The 9,187-nt window shown below is 31.8% G+C and overlaps 1 non-coding gene across 1 annotated transcript; it reads right to left on the bottom strand.

The window, feature by feature from the left end:
* Positions 1 to 251: 251 nt before the first annotated feature.
* Positions 252 to 324, bottom strand: TRNAK-UUU (transfer RNA lysine (anticodon UUU)). The gene has a single exon. It is a non-coding gene; the product is annotated as a tRNA-Lys (tRNA).
* Between the last annotated feature and the right edge of the window lie 8,863 nt (positions 325 to 9,187).

The raw sequence follows: 9,187 nt of genomic DNA, 5'->3' as shown, positions 1-9,187 counted from the left end.
AAGTTGTATGAGTTTATAAAACACCTTTTGATATATCAACGAAATTTGTCATAAATGATCTATAAATAGTAACAGACATGACGAATTTTATCATCAAAATAAGTATAAACAGTTTTAAAAGAACGACAGAAGCAGATTAAAAACAACTAATTAGTGATCTAAAAAGTGGCCGGGAAAAAATATGTGGTTCCTAACATATTAGTAAATTAAAAACAAATTTGTCTTCAATATTAAATATAATAACAAACGGTCGCCATCCGTGGGACTCGAACCCACGACCACGTGGTTAAAAGCCACGCGCTCTACCAACTGAGCTAGAACGGCTAGGATGCTTTGGTAGTTTAAGTTAAATTTCTATCTAAATGTTAATCTTTTTACAACAGAAAACCTAAGTTATCTTAAATTTGTACAAGTTATATGTTTCTACTTTCTAGGACTCATATCGCACGTATATTTTGAGAAAATTCTTTTAAAAGATAAATACTTAGTATAAACTTAAGAGGGTAACTTTCAACAAAAGAATAGTAAAGTTAATTCTCCTAGCAAAACTTATACAAATTAGATAGGTAAACTCGATCCACTACTTGAATCTAGTTAGGTTAAATGGTATTGAGGCAATTAAACTACAAGTGGGGCTGAGGTGGCAAGCTCACCTACGCGTGAACACCGCCCCAGGTGTGCGTAGGTGACTTGTGGAGTGGTACCCTTCACGGAAGAAGACAACCAATGAAATGAAAGGTGGAAGCTTTATTGAACGAATCTTTTGACCGAGGGATTAAACAAAAAAAATACAATTAAATGTAAATAACATATTTTACCTATATATATATATATATATATATATACACACACACACACTACACTTTCACACTTACACTTCCCGTTCAAAAAAAAATTCTCCTACTTTCGTTCAATTTTCTCCAAAAAAATGGATCCCAACCAAAATACTCCACCCACTCCAAACACTCCTAATGATTATCAAGCTTATAATTGTTGAATTCTCCAATCCAATAACAACCTTTATTCACTAACCTTCCCTACAGCCCACAATTCTTCCAACAACAACGACCACAGTAACAATTTACCCAACCTCAATTCATTCCCCAATTCCAAGCTTTTCAACAACAAGCTTCTCCACAATTCCAAACTCAATCATCTCAAGTCCCATTAACTCAATCCCAAACCGTCAACCTCGACAACGACGATGAGATGGTCCAAGAAACACCACAATCATCTCCAAGAAGGCAAGCAAGAGGAAAATGGAAAAAGAAAGCAACGACTTGGACTGGAGAAGAAGAAGAAGAAGCTTTAGCAAAAGCTTGGATTTTCATATCATGTGATTCGAGGAGAGGCAACGCGCAATCTAGAGAAAGTTTTTGGAATCATGTTGTGACCACTTTCACGCGCTTCTAGGAAGAAAAACGGATTGGTCCTACGACGTGGTCAACGGAAAATGGCGTGATCTTCGCGCGATTTGCACAAAGTTTAATGGCATATTTGAAAATCTAAAAAATATGCATAAAAGTGGTTCCAACGATTTCAACGTTTTATCTACCGCGTGGTACCAATTCAAACTGACCAACAATGGTAAACTATTTGGTCACCAAAAAGCATGGGAAGTGTGCCGTCAAGGTCCAAAATGGGTCCTTAATCCACAGACATCGCATTCAGACTCGACCACCGGCTCCAACAAAAGAACAAGAACTTCTGAATCGGACGCGAGTTTTGGGCTAGACCTCAATGATGACGTCGATGGTGCCGAGGAAGAGGATCCGCCTGAAGTCCAACTCTGTCGACCACCGGGTAGGGACAAAGCAAAACGGGCGACGTCTTCAAGCGGGAAAGCAGCCGCAACTAGCGACGACGGGCTTGTGGAATCCATAGATAAAACTTTAAGTTTTCTGGAAAAAAAAAATACCAGTCATCAGAGGAAGGTCGTCGCCAAAAACTCGCTCTCACCGATCTTTAAATCATAAACACGAAACCTCAACCGGATCTCGACCCTGAAAATCTCGCTACATTTTTGAAAATCCAACAACGTGTCCGTGCTAAATATGACGATTAGGTTCTAATATTTATGTTTTAGTTGTTGTGTGTTTTTTTAAGTAAATTAGGATAAATAAGTAATTTAGGATTTTTTTTTTTGTCATTTAAGTATTTTAGGAAAAATAAGTAATTTAGGATTTTTTTTTATTGTTGTTTTTTAATATTTTAGGATTTAAGTTTGTGTGTTTAAAAATTAATGCAATGTATTTTAATTTAATGTTCTTAATGTGTGTTTTATTTGAATTATTTATTAATTTAATTTAATATTGTTCAACAATATAAAAAAGAAAAAAAAAAATGATGTGGAGTGGTAACCATTTCTAAGGGTCAGTAGGTTGGTAGTAGGTTAGTAGTGAAGGTGATATGACGCTAATGTAGCTTCACTTTTTGAGTAGGCTGGTGGTAACCATACCCCTTAGCCTATAGAAAGATCGTTTTGCTTTCATACATAACCTTTATTTTATTTTAGTTTTTACTGAAAGACAACGGCAGATTTAGTATATGACACACGGTGGTCCGTGCAACTCGTGACTTTTTTGAACGCCGTGTAGATTTTTCCGAAAATTTTCGATTTTTTTTCTACTATCTTCCAATCTTTGACTTCCCGTGACACCCCTACTATGAAATTTTGCATCCGCCCCTGCCGAAAGGATGTTGTTTATGTTTACTAGTAGTGTAAAATTTTCTACTATCTTCCAATCTCTAACTTCCCGTAACACCCTTACTATGAAATTTTGCATCCGTCCCTGCCGAAAGGATATTGTTTATGTTTACTAGTAATAGGCTTGAATTATTAATATAAAACAAGCCTATGATCAAGTCTAATTCAATGTATGATTTGAGAGATGAGTACCAGACAATACAATATTGAATCTGGTTTATTTAGGCTTACATGAACAGTGAGATGTTTAAGATGTACAACATACGGAAAAATCATATTTTTAAAAACATTGTCATTCATTTTTTTTAATTGGTTCTTTTGTACAAAGAACAAAAACAACATATCTTGGACCTCGTGGTTGCAAAACCTCTTGACTCTTTGTAATTGGTTTTTGATTTCTAGCTTTTGCTAGTTTTTCTTTATAAAAATATGGTTGTTCAAAAATAAATCTTGTAAAAGTTACCTACTTAGGCTAGACGGAATGGAGGTTTGAAGAGGGTCGGGAACCATACATGCAACAACATATAACAAATTAACAATTATACACATCTTATGAATCTAGACATGGATTTCCGCGGATGATATGCAACATTGATTATATCATTAGGTTTGGAGTAATTGAGCAACATAATGACATTGCCAATAACAAGACACGATTACGACCACATGCATTCGATGATTATGCTTGAAAAAATAACATCCAAGGATTTGCGTTTTTGGCATGTATTTTTTTTTCCTTAGTTCCAACCATGACATTAATGTACTCCAACAATTGTCATTATTTAGCTCCATATCAAATGGAAGTGCACATGAGAGTGCATTTCATGTTCACCGATCAAAATACAAAGGATGAGTATTATCTTGTTGACGGGATATACTCAATTGGCACGGCCAACCTTATTATGCTTTTAATTAAGTTAGGGCTTAGGACCCCACTTCTAAAGGGGCCCTATTTGACCCAAGAATTTTATACGTATGCTCTTAGTCTGCTATTCCTTTCATCGTACGTTACCCACGCCACATTACAAAAATCATATTCATCAGCCAAAATTGATTAATTGAAAGTATTGATTATTGAATCTTGTTACAAGTGAGCAACATCGCCTATTCTTCTTCCTTATTTTCTCTGAATCTCGATTCTTGAAAGTTGAAAACCGAGCCCTGAAAAATACCTTCTGTTTTTCACGTCTTCTTCTCTGCTCTCTGATTTGATTGTCCATCTTTTGAAAAATACCTTCCGATTCTCCACTCTTAATTGTTCAAAAGACTCAAAACTTCAAGTCTTTAAGACTGTCAAGAAGACAATTAGACAAGAAGTCAAGAACTGAATTACTGAAACAGTATGTGCTGGTTTCCATTTTCCTGTTTTGAGTAATTTGTTTTCCATTATCTTGATCATGTATTAGGGTTGAATAATAGTTTATTTTAGAGTTAATTTTATTTAAAAAATTATCCATTGTCTAATTATGATTCTCCATTTTTGAGTAATTATATTTTCCATTATCTGATTATGTATTGTCAGTTGGAACGAATTTGGTTGGAATTTGAGTTTTCCAATATGTTCTATTTTCAAGATTGTGTGATTGTGTCAAGTTGGAAAAAAAATGTACTTTTGTTGATTTGTAGTTGTCTAATTATTTTGGTTCTTCTCTAAATGTATATGTTATGTTAACTATTGTTACATTGTCCGTAGAAATAAGTTCTTTTCTAAATGATTCTCCATTTTTGAGTTAACTATATTATGGTCCCAAACATAGATAAAAAAGAATAGTTTATAACATTAACTATAATAAATATCAAAGGGCTCCGAAATTGTTATTCGCTTAGAGCCCCCAAATTGATTAAGCCGCCACTGCCAATTGGGATATTATTATCAAATTGCTTAGCCATCAAAATGATGATAAATGAAAAAGGTTCAAGAATGTACGTGAAGCACCAATGAAAGACGTGGAACAAGCTTTTGGTTTCTAAAAAAATGTTTGGAAATTCTTCATGTCGTCGTCAAATGGATATTTCTAGAACTCATAATATAACATACACTTGCATTAGTATTACACAATATCACTTTAGAAGACAAAGGTTCGGTAGTATAACCCTTTTGATGAAAATAGTTCTCCAACAAATCAAGAGGACCCTTCAAGTGTTTATACTCGTCTAGAATTGCAATCCCTAGAAACCCACAATAACTTTCAAGTGGATCTCATGGAATATATTGCAACCGCCATGGTACTCGATTTGGACAACTTTTTTTAAGTTGTTTATTTAGTAGTTTTTTATTTGAATTATTATTTACTCTTGTTTTTTTTATTAATGGAATGTTATCTTTAATATTTTCTAGCTTTTATATTTTTTTATAAGTTTTATATATTTGAGTTCTTAAATAAAAAGATGTGGGATGCAAGGAGAGCAGTTCCATGTAGGGCTGTAAATGAACTGAACGTTCGGCGAACCCTTCGTGAACTGTTCGGCGGGAAGTTCGTTTATGTTTGTTTATTTAATAAATGAACGAACATGAACAAAAATTATCGTTCGTTTAGTTAAATGAACGAACATGAACAATGGTCTCGTTCGTTCATTTATGTTCGTGAACGTTCGTTTATGATGTTCGTTTACGTTCGTTTATGTTCTTTCGTTTAAGTTTATTTATATTCATCTGTATTCAATTATTTTTTATTATATTGCTATGTTATATGTTCGTTTATGTTCATATATGTTCAATTGTGTTTTTTTTTTTTATCTTTGTTCGTTTATGTTCGTTTAGCATGTTCATGAACATAAATGAATGAACATGAACAAAATAATTTGTTAAACAAACGAGCATGAACAAGAAAAGCTCGTTCGTTTATCCCTTCGTGTTCGTTTGTTGTTCGGCTAACTTAAACGAACGAACATGAACAAGACCTTGTTCGTGTTCGTTTGGTTCGTTTACAGCCCTAGTTTCATGATTGAGGGGTGGTTATGTGATAAGGTGAGATGAAATAGACAATTTGATATGTGGAAACAAAAATTTTGATATGGGGTAGAATATATTATATGTAGTTATTCAATATCTTGTATTAAAAAATATTTCATCCGTTCCAAATTGATAGTTCACTTTTGATTTTTGAAATTTTTTATCTTCAATTTTGACCTTAAATATCTTTATTTGTGTTATATATTACTTGATAAAATTTATAATAATGAAAAAACATATAAAATACATTCCACTAATATATTTTGCATCAAGTATTATCTATCAAAAATAAAAATATTTAAGATCAAAGTTGAAGAAAAAAGACTGCAAAAGTCAAAAGTAGACTATCAATTTGAAACAGAGGTAGTATGTTATAATTTCTTTAGTTGGGGGTATAATAACATGAAACATGTTTACAGATAATATTTTTTATACATATAAAACAATTTTTTGGGGTACTGTTGTACCCCAACGCCCCATCTAACTCCGTCACTGATGATGTGGTTTGGGATGGAAGGAAAAACATTCCCTTCATTTTTAACCACTCTTTAGAGAGGTGTCCCAATAAATAAGGCTTATTTTTATATGTTGGTGAATTTTGGAAGCTATTTCGTTTTTATATGTTGGTGAATTTTGGAAGCTAGACAGTAGATTTAGATGTTATGATGGAAGTTGAATAATGTGCTTTGTTCTAGACTTTGGTATGGTTGTATGATTTTGAAGAATGAATTTTATTAATATGGATAAATACCAATAATAAATATAGATATCATAAAATGACGATCACTTCTACGAAAAAAACTAAATAATCATCATGTTCGAAAAGATAAACTTTGAACTCCATTATGATTTTGTGCACTCAGTTTTCCGACAAAATACGAGCTCGAAAATTGTTTTTTTCTAAAATAATATGAATTTTCATACTTTATTATAAGGTTTAGGTCATTTTTGGTCATTTAACTTTTGGTTTTGTACTCATTTGGTCACTTAATTATTTTTAAGTTTTAAAAGGTCATCAAACTTTTGATTTTGTGATCATTTAGTCACTTAACTTTTGATTTGGTCACATTTAGTCACCTAACTTTTAGATTTGTACTCATTTAGTCACCTAACTTTTAAAATTGTGTTCATTTAGTCACTAAACTTTTAAAAAAATTAAAAGTTTAGTGACTAAATGAATACAATTTTAAAAGTTAGGTGACTAAATGTGACAAAACAAAAATTAAGTGACTAAATGAGCACAAAGTCAAAAGTTCGATGACCTTTTAAAACTTAAAAAGAGTTAAGTGACCAAATGAACAAAAAACCAAAAGTTAAGTGACAAAAAATAACCTAAACCCCTTTATTATAATATCAAAAATACTTTTTTCTAAAAATGCTAGTTCAAAATTTTGAACCTGACAAAAATAAATAAAACTTTAGTTTGATTATTTGCCTATTAATGGTATCGATTCGACCTATTCTAAACTAGGTGTGAGACCCATGTATTACATGAGTATATTTAAAACAATTAAATATGTATAAACATTTGAGAAATTTGAATTTATAAGAAAATATATATATATATTGAATTACTAAAATTAAAGTGTGTTTTTTTCTCTTTTAAATTTAAACAAATCATTTAAATAAAATAATCAAAGTAAAATAATGAGATTTATTTTAAAATTTTGAAATTATAAGGAAAGTCCATTAATGAAATTGATATACATTTATTATTAAATTTAAATACCATATGGGATTTAATAAAATAGGAAAACCACAAAATTACATATGGAATAAAAATTAATTCAAAATAACCACAAAATGACATGTGGCAAAATAAATGAGAGTGTGACAAGTGGCAAAAAAAACCTTCATTTATTAAAAAAGATTCTAATTTTCGTAAATGCAATGAAATATAATATATGTAATCAATCATGTGCTATAACGGATAACCGACCTCAACATAATAATGATGACGTTTAGTTATATGTTATTAGCTTTTTTTTGGAACGACTGTAGTAGCACCGTTGACGCTGCTATTTCCCGCTACTTGATCGTAAGCTTGATTATAATATAGTGGTGGTAAGACCGCTATTTTGTTAACTGATTTTGGGCTACCAGTTAAAGAAAATCTGATTTATTTTAACACAATAGATTGATTGGTAACTTGATTATGTTTGCTTATATCGATTTTGACCAAATTCCAAATTTCCATAACCATATAAATTTGTGATTTTGACTTGCGAAATAGGGCCACCCAATTAAACTCTATCTTATACGTTCTAAATTCCATATAACATTAATATTCTAATTATATTTTTGAACCAATCTTAGATGGTCTGTCAGTCTTTTCGTTGCTCTTTTTGAAACTAATGGCAAATCTAGAACCAAAACTATGTGGTTTCTTATGTAATTAAACTGAAAAAATGAGAGAGTAAAAAATTACTAGTGACGGGCATGGTCATATGTCTTCAAATATTTAAACATAATTTTAATAGTTATAATAAAGTTCTTATAATTTAACTCAACGAGGACGTATATCTTGAAATATATTCATAACTAGGCGAGTTCCACGTATTGCACGAGACTATAATTATATAGTTAAAATAATAATTCGTAACAATTTATTATTTATATTTTTACTTGAAAACCAATGTAAGTAGTAAAACGAACATATAGTTAACATATTAGTTATATTTTACAAGACGGAGATACGATTTTTATCTAAGGAAAAATATCGAATTTTTCTACAACTGAATTCTTATGAACTCACAAACTTTATGTTGACTTTTAAAAATGTATGTAATCTCAGGAAACAATTATGCTCGGATCAGTGGAGCTACTTTTGAAGACAAGACACCAAATATCATTACGAGAACTACTTTATTTGATAATATGCAAACCTTGTAATGTATTTTGATACTAAGTAACATTTGGGTCATGTAACTGATACAATCATATGATATGATGGTTGTTTATGTACTTATGTTTCAATGTATTCAATTATTGTGATACTGTGATCGTCGTTTCACCCCCCAAACGTTTCCGCCATCCAGTTTGGGGGTGTGACAGTTTGCCTAAACTTTTCTTCTTTAACCTTCTTGTATTCATCATATGGAAACCATTACTTCTTAGATTTCCTCCAATTTTCATCATATCGGTCACCACTGTAGTAGAATACTTATGCTTTTCGGTTCTCGTTCTCATCCAAGTCGCAATCTTTTGTCAAGTGTGGTCCACTACATATGTCACAACCTACTTGTATGACATGCATGGATTCACCCATCTTCGTGATTCTTCTATCCATATTATCGGGCTTTGCCATCACTGCCACCAAGTTCTCATTTCCTCCATCTCCACATATTTTTCCTCTAGTGATATCTTCACGAGAGTTGTGCTATTCTCACGAATGCTTTGCAAATTCTTCAATTAACATCTTTATTGTAGTCGGATCCTTCTTCGTCATTGGTCCTTGAAAATTAAGGAGTTACCTTGCGGTTATGTTTATCTCATTATAGAATATCCACTATTCTTGTTGCATATTG

Source organism: Lactuca saligna, chromosome 9 (genome assembly GCF_052625555.1).
Source record: "Lactuca saligna cultivar CGN05327 chromosome 9, ASM5262555v1, whole genome shotgun sequence".
Lineage (NCBI taxonomy): Eukaryota > Viridiplantae > Streptophyta > Magnoliopsida > Asterales > Asteraceae > Lactuca > Lactuca saligna.
This window is presented reverse-complemented; position numbering and strand designations above follow the sequence as displayed.